Raw genomic sequence first — 15,981 nt, 5'->3', positions numbered from 1 at the left:
GCTTTTATTGTGCACTAGCAGCACATGCTCATTGCTGGCTCCAGCTCTGATGGGGTTAATCTCTCCTCTGACTTCCTGTGTTCAGTTCCTACAAGTCCCAGAACTCTTTGTGGCTCTAGGGCGGTGTCTAGCTTATCTAACACACCCATTGTGTCTAATACGCCCACTCTGCTCCCACCCAAACCCTCCTCCCTGCCTCTTCCCTGTGGATGCACTGATATCATCAATCACACAGACAGCAGCAGCTCTACACAGCCAGGGGAAGAAAGTGTGTGTGCGCGTATATACAGTGTGTGTGCGCGTATATACAGTGTGTGTGTGTGAATATACGGTGTGTGTGTGAATATACAGTGTGTGTGTGTGAATATACAGTGTGTGTGTGTGTGTGAATATACAGTGTGTGTGTGTGTGTGTGTGTATATATACAGTGTGTGTGTGAGTGTGTATGTGTGTATGTCATACTCACCTGTCTGCAGGGTCCGGGTGCCATGCTTGCTTCCAGCCCCTGTCCCGGTCCCGCCGCTTCGGCTGTGTGCAGTCTCCCCGGGGCACGCACGAAGCTTGCAGGACCTGGCGGTGGATCACCTGATGCAGTCACCTGACGCATCAGCTGATCGTAGTCTCGCCGGCTTTTTCGCGCCCGGCCGGCTATCAGCTGATCCTGCTGTCAGGGGACTTCATCAGCTGATTACCGGCCGCTCCTGCAGCGATGGGACAGGATCATACTCCTGTCCAATCGATCGCTCCAGGAGCTGCCGGTAATCACCACAGCACATAAGTGAGTATTTTTTTTTTTTTTTTTGGCACTGATGCATCAGCTGATTGTATAATCGGCTTTTATACAATCAGCTGATGTGTGATGTGATTCAGGCACTTGATCCTGACACATCATCTGATCGCTTTGCATTCCAGCAAACCGATCAGATGATATTGGATCCGGATTGGACGGCGCGGGACCCTAACCCAGGATTACTGCGGAGGGGGGTTTATTTCAATAAAGATGGAGTCACTAATTGTGTTGTGTTTTATTTATGTGTTGTTTTTTTTTTTTTTTTTCTCATTACTAGAAATTCATGGTGGCCATGTCTAATATTGGCGTGACACCATGAATTTCGGGCTTAGGGCTAGCTGATAATATACAGATAGCCCTAACTCCATTATTACCCGGCTAGCCACCCGGCTTCAGGGCAGCTGGAAGAGTTGGATACAGCGCCAGAAGATGGCGCTTCTATGAAAGCGCCATTTTCTGGGGTGGCTGCGGACTGCAATTCGCAGTGGGGGTGCCCAGAAAGCTTGGGCACCCTTCACTGTGGATTCCAATCCCCAGCTGCCTAGTTGTACCCGGCTGGACACCAAAATTAGGCGAAGCTCACGTCATTTTTTTTTAAAATTATTTCATGAAATTCATGAAATAATTAAAAAAAAAAAAGGGCTTCTCTATATTTTTGGTTCCCAGCCGGGTACAAATAGGCAGCTGGGGGTTGGGGGCAGCCCGTACCTGCCTGCTGTACCCGGCTAGCATACAAAAATATGGCGAAGCCCATGTCATTTTTTTTTCTTTTTGGGTAAAAAACTGCATACAGTCCTGGATGGAGGATGCTGAGCCTTATAGTTCTGCAGCTTCTGTCTGATCTCCTGCATACACTAGTGAATGGAGGTTGCTGAGCCTTGTAGTCCTGCACCTGCTGTCTGCTCTCCTGCATACACTAGTGAATGGAGGATGCTGAGCCTTGTAGTCCTGCAGCTGCTGTCTGCTCTCCTGCATACACTAGTGAATGGAGGATGCTGAGCCTTGTAGTCCTGCAGCTGCTATCTGCTCTCCTGCATACACTAGTGAATGGAGGATGATGAGCCTTGCAGTTCTGCAGCTGCTGTCTGCTCTCCTGCATACACTAGTGAATGGAGGATGCTGAGCCTTGTAGTTCTGCAGCTGCTGGCTGCTCTACTGCATACACTAGTGAATGGAGGATGCTGAGCCTTGTAGTTCTGCAGCTGCTGTCTGCTCTCATGCATACACTAGTGAATGGAGGATTCTGAGCCTTGTAGTTCTGCAGCTGCTGTCTGCTCTCCTGCATACACTAGTGAATGGAGGATGCTGAGCCTTGTAGTTCTGCAGCTGCTGTCTGCTCTCCTGCATACAATGAACATTTTGAATAAGGAAATGACATCAGATCTTTTTTTTTTTTTCCATCAACAATCTTTAATGGCATTGTGCACTGATTAAAAATGCAGTGAGCAAAAACGCAGCAAAAAACGCACCAAATCGCAGCAAAAACGTGACATGCAGCACCGCAGGTGACAGAGCAGAGCAAGTTGGTGACATGCTGTGCCCTGACACATAGTGTGCTGCATGTCACTGTATCCACTCTGGGACTTGTGCAGGTGAACGGATGCTACATGTCACTAACTGTCTCCACTGTGGTACTTGTTCTGCAGGTGAGAGTGTATACAGTTGGTACTATGCAGCAGAAATCACAGAGTGTAGACATATAGTGACATTTAGCATCCGGTCACCTGCACAACAAGTCCCAGAGGGGAGACAGATAGTGACATGCAGCACACTAGGTGTCAGAGCAGAGCATGTCACTGTCTCAACTCAGGGACTTGTTGTGCAGGTGAACGGATGATACATGTCACTAACTTGCTCCACTCAGTGACTTCTGCTGCATTGTTCCAACTGTATACACTCTCACCTGAACAAGTCTCAGAGTGGGGCAGTTATTGACATGTATCATCTGGTCACCTGCACAACAAGTCCCACAGTGGAGACAGATAGTGCCATGCATCATCCGGTCACCTGCACAACAAGTCCCAGAGTGGAGACAGATAGTGACATGCAGCACACTATGTGTCAGAGCAAAGCATGTCACTGTCTCCACTCAGGGACTTGTTGTGCAGGTGACCGGATGCTACATGTCACTGTATCCACTCTGGGACTTGTTGTGCAGGTGACCGGATGATACATGTCACTGCCTCCACTCTGGGACTTGTTGTGCAGGTGACCGGATGATACATGTCACTGCCTCCACTCTGGGACTTGTTGTGCAGGTGACCGGATGATACATGTCACTAACTGCACCACTCTGTGATTTCTGCTGCATAAAATAAATGAAAAATATGATATGTACTTGACTGGACTTTTTAATTATACCTGTGTATGAAAATATTAACTGTTTTAATCAATGTCAACTAAACAAAAATATTATTAGATAAACAGATAACATTATTAACAGTTAAAGGGGTATTCCCATGTCCAAGATCCACTACTACTATGTAGTAGATGTAATAATAAGAATATTAGCAAATATATCGCATTATAAATGTAGTGTAGCTCTCGTGATAAGCCATGTCACTTACCTCATGGGCAGGGGCATTCCAACGGCCTAGGCATCAATGGCAACGAACAGTATCAACTTTCACTATATGATTGGTTGTAACCATGGATACCTAAAGGCCCTGTCACACACAGAGGTAAATATGCGGCAGATCTGTGGTTGCAGTGAAATCATGGACATATTGTTCCATTTGTACACAGCCACAAATCTGGCACTGATTGTCCACAATTTCACTGCAACCACAGATTTGCTGCAGATTTATCTGTGTGTGACAGGGCCTTTAGAGTTAATCACTTCCACATCAGGTAAGATACATGGCTAATCATGAGATGTATACTACGTTTCAAATTGCATATATTTGCTAATAATATTATTATAACACCTCATACATATTGAGATAGGATCTTGGTGATGGGAATACCCCAAAACTAAAACAGACAAAGGAAAACAGAGAAATGCTGGACAAGCCAATAGTCACTTCATTTGACTACGTACTTGTCTGTCCTCACAGCACTCACAATACACCAAGTGAGTATTTGACGTTACAGTAATGAACCTGTTATGCTACTGCAAGTCTGCTTTTTTCTAAGTTTCATCCACATTATGAATACACTATATCTGGCCACAAACTACATTTTGATAGAGCGTGGACCGCTAAAGTGAAGTGACCACGTGATTGCATGTATGCAAATTGCATATTTTTAATAACACCCTCTCCTCTCCCAACAACGGAAAATCCTCTGAAGCCGATAACTATGGGGTATTTTAGTGCAGACACCTGCTGGAAAAAACTTACTGGAACATGGCCGTAGTCTGGTATCTGCTAAAGCTGAAAACACATCAGTTTTTTGCTGAGCGGCACAATACGGCGCTTTGCAGAAAAAACGCAACCTTTTTTTTGCCGCCAGTTGCGTTTTTTTCCGCATAGACTTACATTAGCGCCGTATTGTGCCGCATGGCCTTGCGTTGCGTCCATTTTTTGCCGAATGCGGCATATTGAGCCCATGCGGCGGTCGGATGGAACGTTGCCTGGCACGTTTTTTTTGTGCGGCGAAAAAAAACGCATGACGTCAGATACGGCGCGATTTACAATGCAAGCCTATGGACGCCAGATGCGGCGTCCTGCGGCAAAAACCGCATCCGGCGGCCGAATGCGTTTTTTTTTTGCTCTGCGCATGCTCAGTATCAAGCCACATCCGTCAAACGGACAGGCCGCATGGAAAAACGTATGCAACAGATCCGTTTTTTTCGCCGCATCCGTTGCATAGGTTTTTGAGCCACACTGCAAAAACCGGATGTATGAAAGCAGCCTAAGCCATCACATTCCCGCTGAAAATCCTCATCAAATACCATGTGAACAGATCATTACTAGCAATTTTTTATTTTTTTTGGTGAAGGAAGTCCAGTTCTTAAAATGTCCAGTAATGTAGAATATTTCATGTGGCCCCGGTCAGCTGTATTTGATGCTGGATTATAGAAGTGGTCAGTAGAGGATTGTTCCAAAAAACATACAGATAGGGAATTTAGATTGTGAGCCCCAATGGGGACAGTGTTCCTGATGTATGTAAAGCGCTGCGGAATATGTTAGCGCTATATAAAAATAAAGATTTATTTTTTATTGTTCAGTGTTTGTATACTATTAGCGAAGGTCCCCAAAAACATTAAAGTTGTCAAAACTTGCTGGATCTGCCCACAATGTAACATGTGGGAGAAAAAAAATAGTATTCGGCATGTTGGCCTGTCTAAGTGTTACTATGTATGGGGGAATCCAGAATGATTGCTTTTGGCCGAATGATCCAACGGCCACTTAAATGACCTCATGACGGATAGTAGCGATATTTATGGGTTATCTTCCAATAAGTGCAGGTGCTACAAGGTTTCTGCTTTTCATTTGTGTGGGAGAAGTTGAATGTCTGCTGGTGTGTGCCCACGATCAGTGTTTGCAGCGTTTTGGATGCGGCATTCTTCAGCTGTGTTCAAAACGCTGCATTGTACAGTACAAGCACAGTGGAGGGATTTCTAGAAATCCTGTGCCCGCTGTGCTTGTTTTTTCCGCAGCAAACCCTGATCTGCGGTGCGTCTTTCCAGACTGCAGCATGTCAGTTGTTTATCGCGCATTCGCCTGTGTCCTCCGTAGGGAGAACACAAGTGAGAGACTTCAGCGCCCTGAACCCTGATCATGGGCACATACCCTTAGGCTCGTGTACACAGAACACCCTACATACAGCCCGGTGTGCCCATCATTCCCTTTTTCTTTGTGTGCCTTTTCTATTCTGATCACCACCACCTATATATACCTCTGTAGGAGCCCTGACTTAAGGCCGCTTTACACGCAGCGACATCACTAACGAGATATCGCTGGGGTCACGGAATTTGTGACGCACATCCGGCCTCGTTAGCGACGTCGTTGCGTGTGACACTTACAAGCGACCGCTAACGATCCCAAATACTCACCAAATCATTGATTGATTGTTGACACGTCGTTCATTTTCCAAATATCGTTGCTCATTTGGTTGTTCGTCGTTCCTGTCGTTCCATCGCTACGTGTGACACCCCGGGACCGACGAACAACACCGTCCCTGCGTCCTCTGGTAACGAGGTGGGCGTGACTTTCATGCGGCTGCTCTTTGCCCCTCCGCTTCTATTGGACGGCTGCCGTGTGACGCCGCACGAACCGCCCCCTTAGAAAGGACGTTGTTCGCCATCCACAGCGACGTCGTTAGGAAGGTAAGTTCGTGTGACGTGTTCCTACGATATTGTTCGCTACAGGCAGCGATTTGCCTGTGACGCACGAACGATGGGGGTGGGTGCTATCCCTAGCGACATGCGATGTCGCAGCGTGTAAAGCGGCCTTTACTATGACCATACCACCTCCCCAGAGAAGTACCAATCTTGGTGTTGGTGTAGCAATGTGCCAAATCACAAATTCCCGCAGTGCTCCGCTATATGTATCTGCTTCTGCTTCCGGACTTTGTGTTCTTTTCTCTCGCCTGCTGATATCTGAACATTTCTGTGAATGGCCACCGGATGGAAAGCTCCAGCCTTGATGATATACAATCAGGTCAGAGCATGATTGGAGCAGAGAAGGGGGTCAGCGTCTGCCTGCTGCGCTCTGGTCCAGCCTCAGAGTAGTAATTGCTTTCAGTCCTCACCACACTATATGGTCACGGTCTGGAAGTAGTAGACGTCTTAGGCTGCTTTCACACATCCGGTTTTGCAGTGCGGCTCGAAAACCTATGCAACGGATGCGGCGAAAAAAACAGATCCGTTGCATAAGTTTTTCCATGCGGCCCGTCCGTTTTTTGACGGATGCAGCTTGATACTGAGCATCCGCAGTGCAAAAAAACCGCATCCGGCGTCCATAGGCTTGCATTGTAAATCTCGCCGGATCCAGCGTGATGCGTTTTTTTCGCCGCACAAAAAAAGTGCCAGGCAACGTTCTATCATGGGCTAAATATGCCGCATCCGGCAAAAAACGGACGCAACGCAAGGACTGTGGGCAAATGTGTAGAGAAAAGCTGAACAGATAATGAAGGTGTCGTCCTCATCATATAGTAGTTATTAGAGATGCAGATTCCAGTGTAGTTGACAGAATCATTATGGAAGATGAATGTGAAGTGCGTATTCTGCAGCAGACTCCGAAGAAAATATATAGGTTTTACTCGTAGATCGATATGAAGAAAAAAAAGCAGAATAATATAATATAATAATAGTAATACTCACAATTATTGTCCCATGACTCTCATAATACAACGCTGCTTGGCTCCTGTGCCAACCTCCAGATGAATGTGTGATCCCTGCAGAAGATCAGTGGCCGAAGCAGTGGCCGACCGCCAGGGATTGTTATCATGGAGGAGCTGTCTTAGCCATTCCACTCTATAAATTCCAGTCATGAGAAGAGAATTCATCATTTAAACATCATCACCGGTTCCCCTCAGGTTTTGTATTATCTTTCATTTTTGTTTAATTCAGGTCCATACAGTATTGGATCCATTCAGTGGAGATCTTCTATAGAAGATAATTTTCCTGATTGACCCATCAAGGATGGATATGGACAGGGACAAGATGGTGGAGAGGATATTACACCTCACCCTAGAGATCCTCTTCCGGCTTACTGGAGAGGTGAGAGATTCTGATGACGTCACATTACATCATTCTTATCTATGGGAATAACAGATGGACAGAACTGGAGAGGTGAGGACTCTGGAAATGTCTGTAGTGAGATTTATTAATGTGTCTCTCCATATCCAGGATTACACAGTAGTGAAGAATACCTCTAGTGATCGCTGTCAGGCCCCTGTGTCTGAGGGATGGGAAAGACCCCTGAGCCCAATCACAGGGCCTCCTCCTCACCTCCTGATGCATGAGGACATCAATGACCAGAAGATCCTAGAGCTCACCTACAAGATGATTGAGCTGCTGACTGGAGAGGTGACACTGCTGGGAATGCTGGGACATTATACAGTAACGCTATGAAGGGATCGGGGGGTGACTGTATCACTGTATGTGTCAGGTTCCTATAAGGTGTCAGGACGTCACCGTCTATTTCTCCATGGAGGAGTGGGAGTATTTAGAAGGACACAAAGATCTGTACAAGGACGTCATGATGGAGGATCCCCAGCCACAAACATCACCAGGTAATATACAAGACTAAATACACACAGCCTATAATTATCTGTATGTAAAGAATGAATTCAGTCCATGTATGTGTTTCCTCCAGTTCTATCCAGTGAGAGGACAACACCAGAGAGATGTCCCCGTCCTCTTCTTCCACAGGACTCTAAAGAAGAATATCTCGATGTTCCTCAGGATCTTCAGGTAGATGGAGAGAAGGTGACGTGAAATCTCTCTCTGATGTGAAGATGGCTCTGAAGGTCTTCTGTTCACTCTTGTTTTAGCCAATATTATATGTTTCATAACCTAAAATGAGAACAGTGGAGATGGCAGGATTAGAGCTGATCATAGATGTGACCTCTCCATCTGTCTGTGACTTTTACAATATTTGTTTCAGGTTGAAGATCTGACCCATATTAATACTACAGAGACAAATGTGAGCTGTGATGAGTGGTGTAAAGAGGAGATTCTTACAGATGAATACCCAGGTGAGTAGTAACTAAATGCAGAGAAGTGACGGATTCCGTTGAGTCACTGGATGCTACAATTATGTGTTGACTATTTTAGATTGTGTTACACAGATTTTGAAAATTATTTATTAACACATTTTTATTGATAAATTTTCAATGGGTAAAATTGAAATAGCAGAGTAAATAATAAAGCGCAACAAGGGCCCCGGGCAGCTTAAAGGGTGTGGCCCCTCCAGCCCCCGATATATCACGTGACTTTTCACATGATTCCCTTCAGAGTTCATAAGATAGGTCACATGTTTAACAGACAGGTGCTCTGGTGCACATCTACAGATGCAACATGATAGAGAATGGCAAAAGAGCGCACATTCAACGCACTGTCATGATGACCTTGGGATAGTGTGGAACTGTAGCTCCTAAGCTGTCCCTCAAGTTAGAGTACCCTATGCTATCCCTAATCTCAGGGATACTCCTAATGGTGGAGAGGCCTAAGTCTCCTTCCTGGCTTTGCTCCTGACCAGTCCTGATCTAATTTCCCCTACTACCAAGGAGGGACTGGACAAACCACAGATGTGATAGGGCTCTCCAAAACATGTGATTAAAGGATCAAGCAGATTTGCAGAGATTAAATCTTTCTACCCTGCCTATGAATCAGCACATTGCAGGTCACCGCCTGAGTCTGCCTGTGTTGATCCCAGATACCAAAGAAACCATAGGGGGAAGTGTCAGAATCTGAACAAAATTAAATGCCGCCATGAGAGTCGGAGAGGTTTGAACAAAACTCCATGTTACATGCCAATGCAAATAGCAAACAAACAGAAACCAGCTCTGCCCCTGCAAGTGACGTCACTTGTGGGGCAGCGCTGGTCTCTACTCGCTCTTTACTTAAATTAAGCACAGTCCATTCGTTCTGTTGCCTGCTCATCACTCACAAAGCCGGTGAGAGAGCGCATTGTCACTGTGCACTAAGGTGAACCATGCACAGTGATGGGAATCTACTAAGCATCCGTCGGAAGTGAAAAACAACGCTTGATTTGTATTGTAGGGACTAGCCCAGCACCTGCAATATAGGTCACTGATGATGCGTCATTTCTGTCAGGGAGGGGGCAGTCACTATAGCCTCTCCCCCTTATGACGCTTCATTTGAATATCCCAGCATGCACTGGACTCTTAAACTAAGCATCATCAAAAAGGAAGTACCGTATTTTGCGGACCATAAGGCGCAACGGATTATAAGGCGCATTATCAATGAGCGCCTGCCAAGACGCCTAGGTTAATATATAAGGCGCATAGGATTATAAGGGGCAGTGCATTAAATGAAACCTAGCTCAGACCATAGGTCAAACTTTATTCAACTCTTTCACAATAACTCTCAACTTGTTCCGTTGCAACTGCAAATCAATAAACGTACATTTTCAGTTCATTCCTACACCACAAATCCTTCATCTTCAGTGTCAGAGTTTTTAACAGTTGGGCGATTTCTATATCAACCATGCTCGGGTCCCCATCATCATTATCCAAATCGGTCTCGTTGCTGCTGCTTAGCTCTTCAGTGATGATTCCAGCCTTCCTGAAAGCTCGTATGACACTGGAGACTGATACCTTCTTCCAGGCATCCACGATCCACTGGCACATAGTGGCATAACTTGCCCGGCATTGCCTCCCTGTGTTGGTGAATGTGTGCTCACCTTCTGTCATCCAATGCTCCCACGCAGCTCACATTTTAACTTTAAATGACCTGTTGATATCTAGTGGCTGGAACTCTTTGGTTAATCCACCCGGAATTACGGCAAGCTCTGAATTAGTTTTCTTCACTTGGGCTTTGACATTATCGGTCACATGAGCGCGCATGGAGTCACAAACCGATGGGGATTTGTGAAAAAACCATCCGGTCTCTAGACCTCCCTCAGCCACTCAATCATCTTCTCCTTATCCATCCAGCCCTTTGGGTTAACCTTGACGATGACACCAGCAGGAAACTTTTTCTTTTGGCAAAGTCTTTCTCTTCAAAATGACCATGGGTAGTAGTTTCTGGCCATTAGCCTGACAGGCGAGAACTACAGTGAAAGATGACTTCTCGTTTCCTGTGGTACATATAGATACCGTACTGGTCCCTGTTTTATCAACAGTACAATTTATGGAGATATCGAAAATGAGGGGTACCTCATGCATGTTAGTGATGTGTTCTGGCTGGATATTCTTTTTATTTATCTTGGTTATGCAGTAGGTGCGAAAAATGGCCAGCTTCTCTTCATAATCCTTTGGCAGTTGCTGGCAGACAGTAGTTCTGGTGCGGATTGACAGATTACGCCTTTTCATAAAACGTAAGCACCATGAAGGAAAGTTTCCTAGAAAGTCTTTGATCTCCATGTCACGTGTTAACGCTGTGGCTTTGAGTTGAATAGACAGTGGAGACGCTTCTACCTGCGGTTCTCTGTTCGATAACCCACTGTTCTATTTTGTCCTCCAACTGTGGCCATCTTGCTTTCTGTCCTCCGAAACTAAGTTTGGTCTTCTTTACCTGGCGTAGGGCATCTTCTTGTTTCCTCCACTTACGCACCGTAGATTTGTGACGCCCCAGGGGCTGTGGGGTACTCGGTCCCGGGCGTGTGGTGTGCAATGGGAACAGTCGTGGTCGCGGGCGTGGCCCGGTACCGTGGCCCTTGGGATGCCAGCCCTCAGAAAAAGGGGTGAAAAATAAAAGAAAAAATAAATAAATAAATAAGCGTTCTTGACTATGCCACTTGCGGTGTGCGGCCATGTTATTGGGGCCGCCACTGCAGGGTACTGCTGGGGCTGATGGAGTATTGCAGCTTGGATGTTTGAAGCCCTTCACAAGCAGAGAAAGGCCCCAGCAGTGAATGGTAGGGAACCGTCTGTGTGAGTGCACAGGTTGATCAAACAACCAGTCCACACCAGTATTGCAGTTTCAACTTTCCTTGTTTACTTTGTGTTGGTACTTGAACTAGTTGGTGCCGGTTCCAGGTGTTCTCGCTCCCATTGTTCTCCTTGCCAGCTGTGACCTGGGTTGGCTGTCCTCCGTGCACACTCATTGTGGTTGGACTCTCGTGGCCTTGAGCTGCTTGGAAGTCCCTTCTCTTTAGCCTTGGTCCTAATGCAGGCAGCCTGGACTATTTAAGGGGTTCAGTCTCCGGTCCCCTTTTTGCTGCTTGTGCTTCAGACTTGTTTGGTTGGCGATGGACCCTGGAGATCTTCTCGCCCGGCAGAGTTAACAGCTGACCATAAAGTGTCCCACTGTCCTAGGGTCTGCACCCCGCCTTGTGCTGAGTCCTGTGAGCCTTGGTTCCAGACTTCTACAGGCCTCCTGTGGTTCCTGGAGTTTTGCACTTCCACAGGTAACCCACGGTGCCTGGAGTCCTGGTTCCGTACTCCACAGTCCCTCACTCCTTTTTCAGCACTCCGGTGGTTCTTCATGTCTGTTTCTGTACTTTCCACTTTCTACTACTTCACTCCTCTCCTTCTTGCTTCCTTCTCCTCACACACTACACCTCAGTCTCCTCTTTCCTCCAACTCTGAACTGACCACTCGCCCCTTCCCCTCGCTGGGTCTCTCCCTACAGATTGGGTGGCTACTATCCAATCAGTGCCCTCCCCTTTTACCTGTTACTAGGCAGTCTCCCAGTCTGGTGTTGGGGTTGTGTATGTGGCATGAGGGTGCTGTGTACTTGCTGGCACGGGTATTCCGGGGTTTGGGTTTTCTACGAGTTACATTTGTGGCATCTGGTACAGCAGGGGTGCTACAGATTCATTAATGTTGAATTCTCTCGCAGCTGCTCTTTCCATGCTGTACTGCATGACATAGCTTTAAGCTTAAAATCTGCATCATAAGCATGTCTCTTAACAGGAGGCATTTTTGGGGCACAGATAATCCGCGGGGCTCCTACGCACAGAGCTGTACGAATCACCGCACTCAATGAGGCTCCTGAGTACGGTGGCCGTAATGCTCAATCCATGTACTGTATTCATATATACGGCGCACCGGATTATATGGCGCACTTTCGATTTCTGAGAAAATCATAGGATTTTATGTGCGCCTTATAGTCCGAAAAATACAGTAGTAGAAAAAAATAAAGCAGTTAGATAGTGTACATATTAGAAAAAAGATTAGATCATGATTATGATAGCCTGCTGAAAAAAAGCAGACTGCAGTTAACGACTGTCGATCAGTAATGGTTTACCAAATAGTGGTTGTTTAATGCTGTCGGTCCATGTAAACGTACCGCTATACAGAATAAATATTATTTGCATCCAGTAAATTACTGGACATCTCATCTGATTAAAGCTTTTTTCTTCATCTTGTCAAACCTTCATGTTGATGGTCTAACACAGGGACCCGATCACTGCAATTTGCCACACCGATCACCGCACCCCTGAAAATGAAATCGATCACGTACAGCGGGTGAAATAAGTATTGAACATGTCACCAATTTTCGAAGTAAATATATTTCTAAACTCTTCAATTCCTGAAGGTTCGGTGGGCTCTGAGATTTAGTTTCTTCCATAATTTTTCTAGGATTCACTTCAGGTGATCGGCTGATCCATTCTAGCAGTTTTGTTTTCTTCTTTGAAACCAATTGAAAGTTTCCTTGGGTGTGTGTTTAGGATCATTGTCTTGCTGAAATGTCCACCCTGATTTCATTTTCATCATCCTGGTAGATGGCAGCAGATTTTTAACAAGACTATCTTGTTACATTTGTCCAATTTTTCTCTTTTTCTTCTCAAGTGCTATATACTGAAAAACAGCACTATACCATGATCTTCCTACTTCCAAGCATCACTGTTTTTATGGGTTTTTTGAGGTGATATTCAGTGTCTGTTTGCCTCCAAGCATGGTGTGTATTTCAACTGTAAAAGCATTGCTTTGTAATTTGGTGGTTCTTTTGAAGAAAAAGTGTGACCACTTTGAAATGTGTCCAGAAATAAACCGCCATTCATTTGGATCCTACGCATTTTGTTACTTCACAGCAGCACGGTCTTCGTCATGCTGTTTCTCTGGTCCCTTTGCGTTATTACTAGCCTTGTGGCCCGTGGTGCATGCACGCAGATGCTGATTACAGGTTTTGATCTTGTGTGTCACACAACCCAACAAGATTAACATATTCTCATACCATCACCGTATGTCTTTCGGATAAGATTCTAATTGCGCTGAGGATAAATTTGCTTTTATTTTGTCTGTGCTGCTGTAATATATAATATATATATATATATATATATATATATATATATATATATATATATATATATATATATATATATATATATATATAATTAAACACAAGAAAACACTGGCCATAATAGGGTTAGGTATAACACCGGGGACTCACTAATTAGTGATCCCTCGGTGGGTATATTCTTTAGGTAACATGAAAAAACCGGAGGAAAGGAGAACAAAACCAAAGGAGTGATGGTGAAATATTTTATTTCAATAAAGTGCAGAAATTCATAAAACATGGGAACAATAGGATCAGATACAAAGAGGATGGATTTAAAAATCAGAGATGGACTGCACAGAATATGACAGGACATAGAAAGGGCCCCTCCCCTACGCTGCGCGACCCATCATAATGAGGTGTGATATATAGAAACCACAGGTACAATCAAGACCAACCTTAATAGGGAGATTGTATAATGCGGAGGGAATCAAAAAAGATATTTTTAAAAGATGAAGGAAGTAATGACATAATGCATGGACTGGGAATCCAATGTACCACAATTCACAGATTATTACTGTTTTCTTCTGAAACAGTCAGATAGTACAAGAATGGGAAGTGGGAAAAATGTTGGACCAATACTCAAAAAGGAAGACATGCCAATGTGTGGATATGTTTGGATGTAGGGAACTGGCACAACTTCAGGGAAGAAAAGAGATGTTGGATAAAAGACAAGAGAGTAGAACAACAAGTGAATAAATGGTGTAATGTGGCTGAAGAGGTGCAGCATTGCGGATGTAAAGAGACCACGGTGGGATGTAAGGTGTATTCTGAATGATTTAACATGCCAAAAGTTAAAACTGTGACTGCTACCGTCCCATCTTCACATGATCAGAAACTCAGACCAGATGGATAGACTTGTAAACATTGTAGTCAGAAAAAAACAGACTGGAGAGCATAACCCAGGGGCTCAGAAAGTCATCCGGTAGAACAAGCAGAAAAGTACGTTCAATGTCTACATGCCTCTCAGTGACGCTCCAGGGCCCTCCAGGTTTGGGGGCAATGAGGGCAGTCGATATCAGTCCATCTTTTCCTGCATCCTAGGGAGGCGGGGCTCCTGGTTCCTATAGATAAATGTCATGTAGGGGGCGGGCACGGCTTTTTGCACCCTGCTGCCATCCCTCCCACGAAGGGCGGGAAGTTCCAGTCCTTTTGGGTACACATGTCACCTGTCCTTTTCTCAATGGACGCCAGGGTACAGTCACAGTCCGGTAGTCACACAGTACCCGTGGCCGCGGGCACAAAATAAACATTTGACACAGTCCATAAACAGGAAGTTCAATAGGCGCACAGTACCCGGTTGTTGCAGGCACGAAGATTCTGTTCGTGACACCAAATGTAGTACCCCACGGGGCAGGTGTTTTAACCTACTCGTTACCCCGCCGAGGGTGCAGATCCTCTGCGTTGTCACGGGGTGGCCTGGCCCGGTTCTGTGACCCCAAGGCGTACAGGAAGGAGCAAGTAGTTGGAGGTTAGGAAAGTCTATTAGGATCGTGATGCCACCTGTGGTATGCGGCCAGGGATGAGGGCCGCCGCTGCAGGGTCTCTCACCGAGGCAGATGTCGGGTGCAGCCAGGATGGTATTGCTCCCGACAGGCGGAGCAGGCCCCGCGAGGATGGTGTGGGCACGGCAGTCCCCGGGAGCACCGGAGCGCAGGGTGACAGCAATCAGAGTCAATAGGTGCGGGTTCCAGGTCTTTACTTACTGGTTCAACGCCGCACCCCGGGTACTGGTTTCTGCCGTGATGAAGCTCCGGTTGATCCCAGGTAGGTCAGAGGTTAGGTCCGGTATGGCAGTCTCTGTGGGTCTCTCCTTTTTTAAGATGCGCTGTGTCAATCCCCATGGCATAAAGCACCTTGGGGACCCCTTGGTGGTTTAAGTGTCCGAGCTCTGTCGCAGGTGAAGTGGATCCTCACCTTGGGATGCTGTATAGTGAATAGAAAATGTATGTGATAGAAGGTACGAGGAATGTGTGATACAGGGCAGAGGACGGGGTGGATACTGAGGTATAAGAGAAGATTGTATATTGATAGACAGGCAGAGTTTGTCTGTGGAAAAAGATAGGATATTGAACTAGAAACTCAGTCAGTGAAGAAATATAGACAGAGAAAATAGGAAATACAGCATGATAGATAATAATAATGGAAAAGAGGAAAATATATCTTTACACCTCTTGAGGGTGACATACATATTTCTTTACCTGTAGAGGTAATGTTCTGAATCCAACCACCCTTTGCCGGTACATTAAGAAAAGGGGAAAATGGTGACAATATGATAGAGGATGGTGATCCCGTAATCAGAGCAGAACAGTTACAACAACAGGGAGCATGC

The 15,981-nt window shown here is 45.7% G+C and overlaps 1 pseudogene; it reads left to right on the top strand.

The window, feature by feature from the left end:
* LOC142312075 (uncharacterized) overlaps positions 1-15,981 on the top strand; it is a 31,235-nt pseudogene that overhangs the window by 1,622 nt on the left and 13,632 nt on the right.

Source organism: Anomaloglossus baeobatrachus, chromosome 5, assembly GCF_048569485.1.
Source record: "Anomaloglossus baeobatrachus isolate aAnoBae1 chromosome 5, aAnoBae1.hap1, whole genome shotgun sequence".
Taxonomy (NCBI): Eukaryota; Metazoa; Chordata; class Amphibia; order Anura; family Aromobatidae; genus Anomaloglossus; species Anomaloglossus baeobatrachus.
Note: the sequence above shows the minus strand (reverse complement) of the source record. Positions and strands in the feature narration are given on the sequence as shown.